The sequence below is a fragment of the Zalophus californianus genome, chromosome 9 (assembly GCF_009762305.2).
Source record: "Zalophus californianus isolate mZalCal1 chromosome 9, mZalCal1.pri.v2, whole genome shotgun sequence".
In the NCBI taxonomy this organism is placed as follows: domain Eukaryota; kingdom Metazoa; phylum Chordata; class Mammalia; order Carnivora; family Otariidae; genus Zalophus; species Zalophus californianus.
The window spans coordinates 105778546-105796403 of record NC_045603.1 but is presented as its reverse complement, the minus strand read 5'-3'; the positions used below and the strand labels follow the sequence as shown (position 1 = coordinate 105796403).

The following is a 17858-nucleotide window of genomic DNA, read 5'->3' as shown; positions in this document are numbered from 1 at the left end:
TGCAGAGCTGTATGGAAGTGAGGAAGGTGCTTTATTTAATCCCTCTCTGCCCTCCACACTCATATAGATCTGTTTCCTGGGAAGTCTGGGGTCGGGGAAACTGCACCTCACTCTTACTCCCCTCCCCTATTGGCCCTGGTGAGCCCTATTAGAACCCAAGGGAGGAAGAGACGACAATGCTGTCAGATGGCAAGTGGCCAATTCCTCCTGAAATGAAGGTAGGTTCGCTTGGTCTCTACTAACTAAACAGAAGCGAATGTCCAAGAAATGAAAGGTTTTGAAAGCCATTGAAGATACAACTAACTCCTGCACTGGGTTCCTCTGAGTGCTCATGGAGGTGTGTGGGAAGAGAAAGGAATCAAGTAGCAGCATTCAGAAACAGTCCCTGGGTTACAAGCTGATGAGGTCTCTCCCTCATCTGGGGAGAGGTTGCTTTTCATCTTGGGAGGGAGGCAGGAAGGAGGCATGGCTTAGACGGTGGTGGTTTCTTTCATGGGTTGGATGCTGTTCATCTCCACGATGGGGGCCTTTCTCAGCTCTGTTAGCCTCCCGAGCCTGCCCCTCGAAGGCTCGTGTGATTTCCTCAAAAAGCCCTGCCATGCGTCTCAGGACTTTGAAGAAGGTGAAGACCAAGAAGACAATGAGGAAGCCAGTGAAGATGATAAAAACATAGGCTCCTAAATAGAATGCAGCTGAAGGGAAGAGGAGCCCAACCAGGAAGTTGGAGGTCCAGTTGGGACAACCAGCCATTGCCATCGCAGCTGGGGCGGGGTCCTTGGCTGAAGAGTTTGGCCACAATAAACCAGGGAATGGGGCCTGGGCCAATTTCAAAGAAGGCCACAAAGACCAAGATAGCCCCGATACAAACAAAGCTCATCCAATTATACTCATCCTTTAGGAACAATGAGATGGTCATAAAGATGGAACAAAACAGCCATCCCTCCAAGGCCAGTCATATGTAGAGTCCTCCTCCCTGCCCTTTCCACCAGAAACAGAGAGACGAGACAACAGTGAAGATGGTATTAACCACCCCCTGCTCCGATGGTGGCATAGATTGGCTCCTTAACACCTGCATCTTTGAAGATTCCTGTTGAATGATAGAACACAGCATTGATTCCAGACAGCTGCTGGGACAGCTGGAGCATGATGGAAATCATAATGGGCTGCTGGTAGCTGCGTGATCTGAAGAGCTCCAGCACCGTGGCTTGCTTCTCTTGTGCCATCCTCGTGCTCTCATCTTTCATCTCCTGGATGTCCTGAGTCACGTCCTGGGTGCCCCACAATCGCTGGAGGATCTCCCTAGCACTCTCCTCTTCCTTTCTGTTGATGAGCAAAAATCTAGGACTCTTGGGGCAAAATGGAAGGGCTGCACTTTGCAGGACAGCTGGAATGATGGTGAAGCCCAAAAGCCAGGGCCAAAGCTCTTCAGTCCCCATGATGACTTTCAGACCAAAGATCTGAGCCACCAGGATCCCAATGACGATGCCCAGCTGGTTGAGAGTGCCAAAGGCCCCCTGTAGGGCAGTGGGAGAGACCTCTCCAATGTACATGGGCACAAAACCTGTGCAGAGGCCCACAGAAGAGGCCCCCCCCCCCCCCCCCAATAACCAACCGGCCCAGGATCAGCATTCACACGACTTGGCTATTTTGCAGAAACGCCATAAGGCAGCCACCCAGCTACAGCCAAGAGGTTGACATGAGCATTGAATTGCGCCTGCAAAGCAGTTGACAAAGAGTCCCAACAGAGAAGGAGCCAATCATACACCAATGGAGAAGATAGCCACAGAAAAGGACCAGAGGGAAGTGAGTAACCACCTCTGTGGGACGGTCGTTCAACGTCTCTTCCTGGTGTAATTGACAAAGTCCTTTATGATCATCTCAGGAGCATGTAGTTGTAGCCAAAATGGAAAGAGCCTATTGTAGCAATGAAGATGGCAAAGATCAAGAGGCGCTGTGACCTTCTGTGTCCCCATGGCCCTAATTCAATTCTTTTCCAATCTTCAACAAGATCTAGGAGTGGGAATCCCAGAGATACCTCTTCCAGTCATCAAAGCCTCCAAAATGTCCTTCTCGGCAGCAAGTTTTATTCCTGATGCCCAGAGCTGATTGCACATCTCACCCTCACTCTCTATTAAATTTTCTGTTCAGTTATATTCCTTAGCTTTATGATTCCTGTTTGGTACTTTTTTATATTTCTATCTTTTTGTTGAAATTCTCACTTTGTTCATGCATTGTCTTGACCTCAGTGAGCATTTTTATGACTGTAAATTTGCACTCTCTATCAGGTAAGTCATTTATCTGTTTCATTAGATGTGTTTTTAGAGTTTTATCTTGTTCTCTTGCTTGGAACATATTTCTCTGTTAATTTTCTTTGATTCTCTGTGTTGATTTCTGTGTATTAAATAAAACAGCAACCTCTCCCAGTTTTGAAAGAAGAGTCTTATGTGGGAGATGATCACCTCACCAATTAGCCTGGCCAGTCCTCCTTGTTGTCTCTCAAATCTTTGTGATTGTTCAAGCTACCTTCTTTGCTGTTAATGGCTCCCAATAGTTGAAGGTATGCCAAGACCCCATAAGTGTCCCAAAGGGAAACAGTCAATACCTAGATACAGGCTGTTTGGAAGCCAGTCAGGTAGCTGCCTCGGGAAAGTGATGTAGTTAGGTCCCTTCACGGAGAAACTAGAAAGTGGGCATTTTTTGTCTGTTGCCTCTCAGCTGGGCCCTGGGTGTATAATCATGGGTGAGAGTGTGGTCCTGAGCCTATTAAGAATTTCTTTGTTTTTAATAGTACCATGGGACCTCCTGAATGCATGCCCCATTGGCTAGCAGAGTCAGGTAATCTGGGGGCCCATTCCTCAGGTGGCAGCCACAAAAGCTGGGCATAAGACATGCATACAAGCTCCTTCCAGGGAGATACTGGTGACTTGAAGCAGGCTAGAGGGAGAGGACAGAGGAGATGTCTGCAGGCTTTCCTTGGTCTCTGGAAACGATTGCAGTTAGCCCCTAGCTTTGTGCTAAGTTAGAAGCATGACCCTCAGGCAGCAGCTTTTAAAGTATGCAGATAGACCCCTTTTAATGGAAAAACTGAGAGGCTGGGCATTTCTGCCCTTCTCCCTCTGTACTGAGTCCTGGGGGGATAGCCAGTTAAGAACTGCTTCTTTGGTTGCTACTGTCCTGTGGGACTGCTGAATGGAAGTACCATTGGCTATCAGAGCCAGGTGATCTGTGGATCCATCTCTCAGGTGGTACCATAAAAGTGGGGTGCTGAATGTATACAAGCTTCATTCAGGGAGATATGGTTGATTTGGGGACAAGCAGGAGGTAGAAGGCAGGGGATGTGTCTACCAGCTTCCCTGGTCTTTGGAGATGGACTGTATTCAGCCCCTAGATGCCTGCTAAATTAGAAGTTTTGGACCCAAAGGCAACATTTTTTTTTACCTTTTTTTTTTTTTTAAGTAGGCTCCATGCCCAATGTGGGGCTTGAACTCATAACCCTGAGATCAAGAGTCTCATGCTCTACCTTAAAGAAAGAATGTAGATGGACCCTGTTCAGAGAAAGGCTGGGAGATTAGCAGGTTTTGCTGGCTCCCCCTGCACCCCTAGGTGATAGCTAGAGAGAGTGCTCAGGTCTATTAATAACTGCTTCTTTGTTTCACTGTAGTCTTGTAGGTCTAATGAACTCAAGCCCCATTGGCTTTCAGAGGTAGATATTTTGGAGGCCTATCTACTGCGTGAAAATCTTAAAACCCTTCACTCCTTGAGGAGAAGCTTGGAATTAGGGGTTCCCTCCTGATTGTATGACACTGTGCTGGTAGTGGGATTTATGGTAAGAGTGTATCTCAGCCTTTCCTATCTATTCTGATATGGATATTTTCTTGTTCGCCTGATGTATAGAAATTACTCAGCCAGTTCTGGATTATTGTCAGAGGGAACTGCTCCGTGTATAGCTCTTCATTTGATGTGTCCAGGGGACGAGGGGATTCAGGAGCCTCCTATATCACCATCTTTAACCACTCCTAAGCAAGCCTAAATTCATTCTTAATAAGTAATAAAAAGTACAAAAGTGTATCCACTGAAAAATAAGTCTCCTTTTCATCTCTGTCTCCAGCCATCCAGCTCTCTTACTCAAGACAACTCTTGCTTCTTGAATATACTTACATAGGTAATCTATGCATTTCCCAGTACATATACATACATAACATGCATATATGTCTGTATAATATTTTATTAGCATAAATGGTATGTTATTTTATACTGTATATAGTATTATATACAGCGTTCTGCATCATACTTCTCTCACTTAACAGTATATCCTAAGGTTCATTCCACCTGTAGCTAGATCTGTTTAAAACTCAGACCTTAACCATGTTACTACGCTACTTGAAATTCTTTAATGGGTCCACATTATCCCACAGAATGAAATTTATGCTCAAAGGTCCTCTCTAACCTGGCTCTTCCTAGTACTTCAATATTCTCTCCCACCATTCCACTGATTCCTTATGTTCTAGTAGTCAAATTGCTTGTAGTCTGCCCTCATACTCACTGTGTTATTTTACAAGTCGGAACCTTTGCAATGCCCTTCCCACCTTTCTTCACCTTAATTATATTTACTTACCCTTCAAGACAACTCAGATGTTTCTCGCCCCTTTATGCCCAGTCTGGTCCAAGGATCCCTGCATACTTATATCATAGCCATAATGATATTAGATTAAAAGTATCTGTTTCTGTGTATATTTTCATCACTTAACTGCCTCAAAGCAAGGATTACCATTTTTGGTTCATTTTTGTTTCCCCAGAGCCTAGCATCATGTCTAGCATATAGTAGAAGCTAAACAGATATTTACTGACAAGGACTGATTTGAACTATTTAACCTCCTCTCTGCTAAGGTTAGAATCTTTTTTTAAGGCTGAGAATCAAGTGAAACAGTACATATTTCTAGAAATAGTGAGTTGTGATTCACAGTTTGGGATGATAAGGAAACTTTCTTGAAAAGTTGATGTGAAGATGTTGAAGGTAAGAGACAAATCCTGCATTGAAAATGGCTAATGGGCAGGAAATGAAGAAACCTAAGAAGCATCAATGAAAGGAGAGAAGGGGATTAAGGAGGAGTGCAGCAGGCAGAGGTATTAGGACCTAAATTGGACATGCTGGGATGAGGTAGCAAGAGGAGCTTATAGTAGTAGCTTCTAGTGCAGGGTCTTTGTTCACTAATAGGCAGCCTGTGTATCAATAGAGAAGGACCCTGCACACTGCAAACTCCATAGTCCCAAAAAGACCTTTTTTTCTCCACCTTTCACTCCCTGATGAAGGAGTATTTCAATGGGGGGAAAAGATGAATTCTCATGGTATGAGTAAAGAGGATGAGTTTGAACTAATTACTACAACTGTTGATGTGGCTTGAAGTGGTGGAGTTTGAAGCCAACAGCCAAGAAAGAATTCTTGAGATGTCTTTGGTGCAAAAAGGTAGTTTTGTTAAACTGTAGGGACCCAGGGGCAGAAAGAGCTGCACTGGGGTTGTGAGGAGTGACTGATATGTAAGATTTTCTATCCCATGGAGGGGAGGGTGATGTTAGGGCTCCAGGAAATTGAGTCTATAGGTTTCTGGAGATTGCTTTTTCTTGTAAATCATTAGGACAGTTTCAAACTGGTGGAGACTCATGTCCTGAATGACTATGATCTCTATCAGTTAACCACTTGTTTTTCCCTTTCCTTTGTTCTTGGGTAGCCAGGAGTGCCTGAGGAATGTCACACATATCCCACCTGGGGTGGGGGGGTGGTCCGGGTGTTAACTTGTGCTTTGCCCTCAGCTTGCCTTTTGCTCCTTCATCACTGTGATTAGTGCTTCTCCTAAGGGATGCAGGTGTCACAAGCACTAATGGCAGGGGAACCTTCTCAAAGAGGTCAGGGAAGACTTCCTTGAGAAGTCTCAGCTGAGATCCGGAAGTTGACTAGGAGTTAGCTAGACAAAGGGTGGTATGAGTGAAGGGGGAGGGAAATCTGTTTGATACAGAGGGAAAACAACATGTGTGGAAGACTAAGTAAGGAAGATGTGAGGCTTACCGAAGAAAATAAATAAAGGGGCGCCTGGGTGGCTCAGTTGGCTAAGTGACTGCCTTTGGCTCAGGTCATGATCCTGGAGTCCCGGGATCGAGCCCCATATTGGGCTCCCTGCTCAGCAGGGTGTCTGCTTCTCCCTCTGACCGCCCCCCCTCATGCTCTCTCTCTCTTTCTCTCTCATTCTCTCTCTCAAATAGATAAATAAAATCAAAAGAAAGAGAGAAAGAAAGAAAGAAAGAAAGAAAGAAAGAAAGAAAGAAAGAAAGAAAGAAAGAAAGAAAGAAAGGAAGGAAGGAAGGAAGGAAGAAGAGAAAAAGAAAATAAATAAAAAGTGGTGTGGAGTGAATGGCAGAAGACAAAGCTGGTGAAGTAAGCAGAGGTCCCATCAGGCAGGGCCAGAAGGATTTTGTACTTTATCCCAAGATCATTAAGAAGCATCTTAAGGTAGAGAGGAATGATGTGATTTTTGTTTATAAAATATCACTCTTGTCCATCCTGTATAAGTGAATAAACAAAATTTGGTGTATTCATACAATGGACCAATATTCAGCCTTAAAAAGGAAGGAGATTCTGACATATGCTACAAGGTGAATGAATCTTGAGGACATTATGCTAAGTAAAATAGGCCAACACATAAGGACAATATTGTATGATTCTACTTATTTATGAGGTACCTAGAATAGGTAAATTCACTGAGACAGAAAGAATAGTGGTTACCAGGTGTGGGTGGGGCAGGATGGAGAATGGGGAATTATTGGTCATGGGTACAGAGTTTCAGTTTGGAGTAATGAAAAAATTTCTGAACATGGGTAGTGGTGGTGGTTGTACAGCATGATGAATGTACTTAATGCCAATGAATTGCACATTAAAAGTGGCTTAAATGATCTCAAGGGACTCTGAATAGCCAAAACAATCTTGAGAAAGAAAAACAAAATCCTGATTTCAAACTATATTACAAAACTACAGTAATCAAAACAGTATGGTACTGGCATAAAGACAGATATGTGGACCAACAAAACAAAATAGAACCCCCAAATGCCCCCTCCCCCATATATGGTCTAATGATCTTCAACAAGGATGTCAAGACCATGCAATGGGGAAAGGATAGTCTCTTCAACAAATGGTGCTGGGAAAACTAGATATCCACATGCAAAAGAATGTTGGACCCCTACCTTACACAATATACACAAATTAATTCAAAATGGATTAAAAACTTAACTGTAAGACCAAAAACTATAAAACTCCTAGGAAAAAACATCGGGAAAAACTTCATGACATTGAGTTAGGCACTGATTTCTTGGATATGCCACCAAAAGTCCAGGCAACAAAAGCAAAAATAGGCAAATAGAATTACATTAAACTTCAGCGCAGCAAAGGAAACAATCAACAGACTGAAAAAGCAACATATGGAATGGGAGGCAATATTTACAAACCATGTATCTGATAAGGAGTTAATGTCCAGTATATATATATAGAACTCTTACAACTCAACACACAAAAAAACAAACAGCCTGATTTAAAAATGGTCAGAGGACTTGATTAGACATTTCTCACAAAAAAGATATTCAAATGATAAAAAATGCATGAAAATATACTTAGCATCACTAATCACCAGGGAAATGCAAATCAAAACCACAATGAGATATCACCTCATGCCCACTAGGATAACCACTATCAAAAAGGAAAAAAGAAAAAGAAAAGAACAGAAGTGTTGTTGAAGCCCATGCTTCTGGCTACCTGGTTCCTTTAACTCTCACCCCCAATGTAAAATGGTGCAGAGCTGCTGTGGAAAACAATACAGAGGTTCCTCAAAAAATTGAATAGAATTACCACATGATCCAGCAACCCTACTTCTGCATATACATCCAAAGGAATTAAAAACAGGATCTCAAAGAGATATTTGCACACCCATGTCATTGCAACATTTTTCACCCAAAACCAAGAGGTGGAAGTAACCTAAATGTCCACTGATAGAGGAATGGATAAAGAAAAAATATATACATACGATGGAATATCATTCAGCTTTTAAAAAGAAGGAAATTCTGTCACAGGCTACAACATGGATGAAACTTGAAGACATTACGCTTAGCAAAATAAGCCAATCTCTCTTTCTTTTTCTCTCTCTCTCTCTCTCTCTCTCTCTCACACACACACACACACACACACACACACACACACACATACTGCTTGATTCCACTTATATGATTCGACTACTATCTAAAGTAGTCAAATTCTTGAAAACAGAAAGTTGAGGCACCTGGGTGGCTCAGTTGTTAAGCATCTGTCTTTGGCTTGGGTCATGATCCCAGGGTCCTGGGATCAAGCCCCGCATTAGGCTCCCTGCTCTGCGGGAAGCCTGCTTCTCCCTCTCCAACTCCTCCTGCTTGTGTTCCCTCTCTTGCAGTATCTCTCTCTCTGTCAAATAAATAAATAAAATCTTTAAAAAAAAAAATGAAAGAAAAGAAAGAAAACAGAAAGTTGAATGGTGATTTCCGGGGCCTGGGGGAGGGGAGATATGAGGAGTTGTTCAATGGGTATAGAGTTTCAGTTTTGCAAGATGGAAAGTACCAGAGATGTTATACAATGTGCATACAGTTAACACTATTGTACTATACACTTAAAAGTGTTTCAGATGGTAAATTTTATGTTATGTGTTTGGTTTTTTTTAAGATTTTATTTATTTACTTGAAAGAGAGCAAGTGAGAGAGAGAGAGCACGAGCGGCAGGGAGGGTTAGAGGGAGAGGGAGAAGCAGGCTCCCCGCTGAGCAAGGAGCCTAACGTGGGGCTCCATCCCAGAACCCTGTGATCATGACCCGAAGTGAAGGAAGACGCTTAACCAACTGAGCCACCCAGGTGCCCCTATGTTATGTCTTTTTTACCACAATTTTTTAATTGGTTAAAATGGTAAGTTGAATGTTATGTATATTTTACCACAATTAAAAAAAAAAAAAAGACATCACTCTTTCGACAGGATGAATTCAAGAGGAAGCAAGGATTAAGAGTTTGGTAGGCCCAAGCAAAGAGATGACAGTGGCTTATACCAGAAGAGTGGAAAGTAGTGGACAAATTAAAGATATATTCTGGAGATATCTTGTCTCCTGAGTGAAAATGTGAGTTCCTGGAGGGAATGGACACCATATTCTTTTTCTTTTATATCCTTATACTATATCCATAATATATATATCATAAATATCATTAGATCAGCTCTAGGAAAGTTGCTACAGAAAAATCATACCCTGACTAACACATGGTGATGAAGATTTAATGACTTTTTCTCACAAGCAAAGTGATTTGTCAAGTAGGTCACTCCATAGTAGAACTTTGGGGGGAAACTGAGGTCTTCTCTATAAAATGAGAGGATTCTCTGGTCTTCCTCTTGGAGTTCACAGGCTTTTCTCAGGTCAAGGGAGACCCTATGGTGGAATAAGGAAGGAAGAGCCTCATGCCTCTGAGTGAAGGGGTGACTAACAGATCTAGCAGCTAAATGATATCCCAAGGAAGCAAATAGCAGATAGGCTTGTGAGCTAAATTTACCATGAGCTAGATCAGTTCTTCTCCCTACATGTTCACAAAGAGGCCGTCAGAACATGGAATGCCTATAATGTTAGCCAATCTGATGAGGACTAGAGAACAAGGAAAGAGAGAGAAGTGGCAAATGGTGGTCCTGGAAATCTCAGGAGGGAGAGGGAGTGGAGGGGTTGGCACAGGAAACCGTACAGGTTTTTTCTAGACCAAATAAAATACTAGGAGGGACTACAGATTTCTTTGAAGCCTGCATCTTCCTTATGTGACACCATGCTTCTGACTTTCAGCATTCTGAAAAAGAATCTAAGCATATATATACAAATATATATTATATATATGCCTATATATAAATATTACACATATAGTATATGTTTATATATTATTTATACATTATATATATAATTATATATTTATATAGAATATATTATATATGTTAATAGTAATTATAATAGTGATTATAATGTTAACAGTATTAAAATGGTTAATAGTGTTAATATATATCATATATTACACATATTTTTATATATAAGCATATATATTATGACATATATATGCTTTTGTGTAAGTATGTGTGTAGTTTAAATCTGCTGGTTCAGGTTATATATCTGCTTATGTATAGGTATGCCTGATATGCACACATGGGGGACAATGCATCTACAGAGGTTGATATATATATATCAGTGTGTGTATGTGTATGTGTCAGGCAGGGAGGTGGGGTAGAGGGAAGGGCTTTGAACTGAAATTTGACTGTTTTTGGTCAGGATGAAAAGCAAGTAAAGTGGACACATTCTTGCTGGCAGGCCTCCAGCTGCCTCATGATGTCAGCTATAATCTTGCCACTCTCAGCCTTCTTCACAGGCTCCCCTCACCCTCCTGATGAGGATGATGATCCCTATTAGCCACTGTCTCGTTAACAAGGCTAAGAAGGTCTCTTCCTCCCAAGGAGGGACCTGGGTGGGGGATCCCTATAGGTAGCTCAGCAATAGAGAGGAAAGACGGATAGCAGAGGAGCTAAGCCACAGGCAGCCCATGCTTCTGGCTACCTGGTTCCTTTAACTCTCACCCCCAAAGACCATTCTTTTAATCAGAAGACATTTGATTCCATAAGTTTTAGAATCAGAGAGAGGATTTCTACTCATCTTCATTCAAGATCTCCCATTTCTCTCCAACTCAAATTCTCTGCCTCAACCTGCTCATTGTCTTCTGAATATACCTGGAGATTTCCTGCCTCCAAGTGTCAGCTTGCTCATCCCCCTACCCCAGAATGTACCTCTCCACCACCACCCTCATTTCCAAACACTGCATCAGCGTGAGCTCAGAGTGAGCTCTCCCTCTGCAGAACTCTGCTGGTCCTTGTTCCTATCACTCAACCCCACTGGCCATCTGCTGCTCACCGTTAGGGTTAGTTCCTTCCATATGCATGAATCACATTTCCTCAAACCAGATTATAAACTCAGCTTTCTCATCAAATACCCTGGTGTGCCCAATCAGAGGCCCTGCTCTCACTGTTTTCTTAGTCTTATTAAGTGTCCATAGAGTATGTTTCAACCAGATAACTCCCAGTGTCTGTTAAATTACCCTTAAAACATGGGGTATGTGTAACAAAATGTTCAAACAGAACATACCTGCTGACCATATATGACCCATAACCAATTTGTAACCCCTGACTTAAGCTAAAAACTCATTAATTAAGGGTTTATTTTTCTCATTTTGGATACTTCAGGAAGACAAGAGTCTTCGTTTCTTGAGTTCTTTACTGAAATCATTAAGCCTTCTCAATAATCCTTTTTGGAAAATCATTTGTAGGGCTCCAGTTGGTTTTGGTTTTGGTTTTTGCTTTTTTAGTCTACAAAATCACCTCTAAGAACAGGTGAATATGAATTTGGGACCCAAGATCCTGTGTTCTGCCCTTAGTTATCCATTATGCTTGACTCTCTAAGGATTGACAGACTAGTTTGAGAATGATTTGAACCCTCTGCACTGTTCTTCGAGCTTCCTGATTTTCTTTTCCTTAAGCATCTTAAGAGGTTAGCCTGGGTAACAACAACATCCTTACTGCTAGAACTCTTGTCCTAGACACAGAAAGCAGCCAGGATTCATTAAGGATGAAGTTTCTGATATCAGAAATGTAAGCTTTCCTTTCAATGAGTCAATGTCATTCGCTTAGGAATCTGAACTGGAAACCCCTGGGGGCTATGGATACACAAGCAGATTCCAAATCTGCCAGGGACGTATCTTTTCATTTGGACAGTGATAATGAAGTCTGTTGAGTAGACAGGCAAGAATCCTCCCTCACAGGAATTCCAGCTTACTTCAGCCTGTCAAGATCCAGAGTGGAAGTAACCAGGGTTTTCTGAGTAGCCCAGGTTAGGAAGCCCCACTCTGTAGGGAGACCATGTCAAAAGGCCTCTATGTTATGTCTGTCTTGGCTTCAAACTGTGCTTGAGATCACCTTTTGCTTCACACTGACACATCACCTGATGGTCAATTCTATCTAGAATGGTCCTACTACTGTGACCAAGACTGATCTCCACCTGACTGAATTCTGTCTGGTTCTTTTCCCTTACTATGATGAGTACACAGGTACTTGCCTCTTCAGTACTTCATCTGTTACCTGCAAGTCTGCACTGCACCTCCCAATCACAGCTCCCTGCCTGCCTAGGGCAGAACAAGGAATAGAAAGTGACAGAAGGGCAAAACTCTCCACTTTACTATTTACACAGTTCTGGTCAAAAATAGCATAATGTAGAGACTTGTTAAATCACTATGTTATATACCTGAAACTAATGTAATATTGTATGTCAACTATACTTTAATTTAAAAAAAGTTAAGTAGAGGACCAAATTGATAAAACTAATAAAAATAAACTAAAAATAAAACTAAAAAAAATAAAAATAAAACTGATAAAACTAAAAAAAATAAAATAAATAATAATTTATAATAATCCTTTACACTTGCATAGCACTATTACGGTTTACAAAGTGTTTTCATGTGCCTTGTCATTTGATCCTCACTTGTTTCTATAAAATGAGGGAAACTGGTATTTCTATTCCTATTTGACAGACAAGGAAATATGTGCATTAGAGAAGTACCTTGATTTACTCAATGTTACACAATTAATAGGTGGTATAGCTGGAACTAAAACTTAGGCTTTCTGATTTTAGGTCTAAAGTATCCTTGGTGTTCATTTATCCTTATTCTTTCTGCTACCCTGTAACAGGGTCAGACAAGAGTAGATCAGAATGCTCTCTGAATGACCCCTTAGGTCTGTACTCCATCTGGCTTTTGTCTCAGTGGATTTAACTAAGTCCATGGAAGAACACTAGCTGTTTCCAGGCATGCATGCTCATTGTGTCCAGGTAGAAAAGAGTGTTGACTTGCTCATTTATAGCATTAAGCCTAGGAGCCTATCCCAACTCCTCAGCCCCTGGAGGCCTCCTACAATAGAGAACATTTGCTGTTATGGGGATTTATACAACTTCAGAGAGTGTGTTTGGTGCCAGTGACTGGGCTGGTTAGAATGAAGGAGAGGGGCTGACTTCTGGATGTGTGGGAAACTGCATAAAGGAAGATGAAGTTCCCATGGGCACACCCTCTTTTCTTCCTATCCTTGGGCTTAGCTGTGTCTAACAGGAACAGAAGAAAGAGATGCCAGGCACAGACCTGCCCCCCTTTCACCATAGGCAGGGCTTGTTCCTAGCCCTATCTCCACCTGACCTGAGACGTCATCATCAGAAAGTTCTCATTAAGCATCTGACTGTAGGTCAGAGGCGAAGAGTGATTTCTACAACACCATGCCCTTGAGTAACTACCCAGGCCTTCCTGTTTTGCAATACCATGGGGTGATTCTAATTATCGCCCCCCCCCGGGGCGGGGCAGTGAAGGGAGAGGGGAAATATTGATAAATTCTCCAAAACGAAGTATATTAAAATTCACATCAATTTAAAAATAAGTAATACCATCTGGCATTTTTAGGAAAATGGAGAGGTATTGGGTTTGGGGAGGAAGAATTGCTAAGTGGCACAAAAGCAGGCTGTAACTGCTCCAAAAGATGTGAGTCACTCCAAGGAGCTCAGTCTTGTGTCTTTCATTCCAAGGCCATGAGCCGCAGAGCTGGTAGCAGAGCTGGGGAGCAGCCAATCCCAGAAAACTGGGCTGGGGAAGGAAATACAGTGGGGAGGTTTCTGAGCTGGTCTCCAGGGAACAGAAGGAACAATGGAAAGAGGAGGGGCAGAGGAAACTCTTTACCACCTGGTGTCTTGCCACCCAGAAGACAAAACTCGCTTGGACTTTGATCCCTTTGTGATTCAATTAAACACATATTGCACATAGACACCTTGCTGAGAGATAGAAGAACATAGTGGTTAGGGGCACAAAATCTAGTCAGAATGCTAGGTTCACATTCTGGCTCTGCCCCTTACTAACTTGTGACCTTGAGCAAGTCACTTAACTTCACCTCCATTTCCTCATCTGAAAAATAGAGCTAAAATAGTAACTACAGAAAGGAGCAACGGGTAGGACAAACACATAGAACAGTGCTTGTTCTAAGTTAGTGAAATACAATTTTGGTTACTATTACTAGTGGGTACAACAGAGAACTACAGAGGAAGTGAAGCCAGTGTCCGAGAGCAGCTATAGTCTATACCACAAATGCATTTAAGACAGAAACTTGTTCTAAAAACATGAATATGTGCCAGGAGATTTAACTATGGCAGTCTGGGGCTTACCATAGGCCAAGTTCAGGCTACCTCATTGGAGCAAGATAATATAGTTTCAAAACTGACTTAGAGCCTGACCAGGACACTTCTTCTACCAGACCCTGAGAAAAAAATAATAAAGGAAAAAAATGTCCTATTCCAACTTTAAGAAAGTCAAATCATTCAAAACACACTAAGCACCTACTCTGTATAAAATATTCTGATAGATGTTATTAGAGTTAACATGAAGTAAAGGACTTGTACCCTGTCATTAAGGACCTTATAATCCCATTGTGAATTCTAGGTCAACACTAATACTGGTAAAAGTGTAAGTTTCCTCTTCTTGAACAATAAGAATCTACATCATAATTTCTCTCTTTGCCCAGAGCAAGTTTAGATTTTAACTTAATTTAGTGCCTAAATTCTGTAGTGTAGCAACTCACTTTTCCCCAAGGGCCCTTCTGGATTCAATTTTTCATTAAAAGTTTTATTTGTTTTTTAAAAATATATATTCTAATATTCCAAACTATTCTGAATTGTTTTGGTAATCGGAAGGTCAAAAACATTAAAACATTATCTACTAGAGTGAAATTGCAGTACAAGAGAAATGACCTATGAAGCCTCAGAGAATCTGAATTAAAGGGAACTTAGAAGTCATGGAGTCAACTTTTCTCCCAGAGTAGTATCCTCCTGTAAGATCTCTGATGGACGCACCCCAACATTTCCTTGAGCACAGTTCCAGACCATTCTTTGAGTCAGCAATGTTGAAAAATCTTAGAGCAGAAATCCATTTCACCTTGACCATCATCCCTAATGATCCTACTTCTGCCTTTGGAGTGACATAGAATAAGCCACATACCTCTTCTTCATTTGACAGCCCATGAGATATTTGAAGGCAGTAATCATATCCTTCAGAAGTCTCCAAACTAAACATTCCTAGCTGCTGTGGCCTTTCATCCTGTGGAGAAGAGCTCAGGCCCCTCACCATCTTCTGGTGGATGGACTCCAGTTTACAAGATCCCTCTCGGAACATTGTACCCTGTACCACACATAGTGATACAAATATGACCTGACGAGCACCAAATGCCTCAGGCCACACACTCCCTGCAACATCAGATCACTCTCTGCCTATTAATATAGCCCCAGAGTTGCACCAACTGTTTTAGCAGCTGCTCCTCACTTGGGGTTTTACATAGTTGACTTCACTCCACCATATTCTGTTTCACATGAACTTTAGCCAAAGCAGGCCTATACCATGCAATAGATTTTTCAATCAAAATTGTGGCCATTGAATTTATTGATGCTAAATCTCTACTTATTGGGTTTCGCCTATCATTCCAGGCAGACCATTTTTAATGTTTATATTGTCATCTATATATTAGAAATAGATTTCAATCTATTTCCATTGGCTATCTTTCCTAGCTTTCTGTCATCTGCAGATTTAATCAGCCTGCCTTCAGACTTCAAGATCACTAATAAAATTCAGTGTGATCTTCAACTAGTAATTTCAGCTCTTTAGGCCCCAATTTTCTTATCTGTAAAATAATAAAGGGGCAGGGAATGATTTCCTTTGAATGATATTCAAAGAAATTTGAATATGTCTTACACAAATTCAAACAGCCAGCTGGTAAAAGACTGGGGAGAGGAAAAGATGGGGTGATCACTTTCACTCCAGGGTAACTTGCTCAAGTAAATTGTGAGGGTTAATTTAATGTGTCAGCTTGACTGGCCCAAGGGATTTCCAGATGGCTGGTAAAATATTATTTCTGGGTGTGTCTGTGAGAGTGTTTCCAGAAGGGATTAGCATTTGAATCAGTAAACTGAGCAAAGATCTCCCTCACCAATGTGTATGGGTGTTATCTAATCTGTTCAAGACCCAGACAGAACAAAAAGGCAGAGGAAGGGCAAATTCTCTCTCTTCTTGAGCTGGGGCATCTATCCTCTCTTGCCTTCAGACATGAGTTCCTCAGATGTGAGAGTTCCTCAGACATGGATTCCCAGGCCTTTGGACTTAAACGAATTGTACAGTGGGTTTTATGGTTATACAGCTTACAGATGGCAGATCATAGGACTGCTTGACCTCCATAACCCTGTGAGCCAATTCTTATAAGTATATACATACACATATACATATATTATACATTTTTTTCCTGGAGAGCTCTAATACATAAATTCTGTGTTCAAATACATGAATTTCATGTATTTGAAAGGTTTTGATTTTGAACCTCAGGCATTCCCTTACAGAAATTAAACTCTGAAAACAACATGGTAGATATCTTCATTCATAGACATTATACTTTTGCATAGCTCTAGTCTGTGAAAGAGAAAAGCTGCAACAGCCATAGTATTTGTCAATTTAATTGCAATAATTTCAGTTCCTGGGGAGCCTCAGTGGCTCAGTTGTTAAGCGTCTGCCTTCGGCTCAGGTCATGATCCCAGGGTCCTGGGATTGAGCCCCGCATCGGGCTCCCTGGTCAGCGGGAAACCTGCTTCTCCTCTCCCACTCCCCCTGCTTGTGTTCCCTCTCTCGCTGTCTCTCCCTCTGTCAAATAAATAAATAAATAAATCTTTGAGAAAAAAATAATGTTAGTTCCCAAATTCTGTATGTTATCTAAAACTACCTGATGAAATATTAGTCTTATATTCCCTTTAGTGAAAACGGTGCTAAATATTATGTTTTATATTTAGAAATTTACTCTAACATAGCCCAATAAGAGAATTTATGAAAGATTGGTTACCACAGTGTAGCCACTCCTATCAATTTTGCAGCAGCCATTAGCCCTATAGCCAAGAGCAAAAACCTTTCAGTATAATCTGGATTTACAAGGTAAATTTTTAAATAGTCAAAAATAGATCCCCCTTCCACCCTGCCATACCTAACTTCTTCTGTAGGGGAATAAAAAAATGCTTAAAAGGCTTAGATGGGGTGTCTAGCTGGTTCAGTTGGTAGAGCATGCAACTCTTAATCTCAGGGTCATGATTTCAAGCCCCACATTGGGCATAAAGCTTACTTTAAATAAATGAATGATTGAGTGAATGAATGGCTTGGAGATATTCTAATCAGTGTTGTACCCACCTCCACTCTCCCCTACAGGTATTCCCTCTTTTGCTATCTTCTGCCAAGGAAGAAGGGAGACAGGATTAGGCTGGCTTTCCTTGCATTTCACCTTGGCAGATCATCAGTAACATCAAGCAGTCTTATCTCTCAACCTTCGAAAGGTCTATTACTCTAGTTGCTTTTCTTCAGAAGTCCTCATCATCCAAGCCCAACCCTCTATGACAACATTATTAAATTCACCTAATCATCTGGTCAGTGCTGAACACTGAATTAAAATGCAGGGACCAGAGGGAAATCAAAGGCAGCTTTTCTATAATAGGGTGGGGCTTAGGCCACCACCAGAGTCAACAGTGAATAAGCTTTAAGTTCCAGCATCACTGACTTAATAGGAACTTGGAAAGCTTAACACTTCTGTCTTAAGTTTTTCCTTCCTAAAGCCTAGTGTTCTACTATTTCTTGCTTATAGAGGTTGTTTTTTTTTTTTTTTTTAATTTGCAGGTCATTCTTACGCAGAGGCCA

The 17858-nt window shown here is 41.5% G+C and overlaps 1 pseudogene; it reads right to left on the bottom strand.

Moving 5' to 3' along the window:
* Window positions 1–470: 470 nt before the first annotated feature.
* On the bottom strand, window positions 471–1973 carry LOC113922521 (annotated as a pseudogene).
* Between the last annotated feature and the right edge of the window lie 15885 nt (window positions 1974–17858).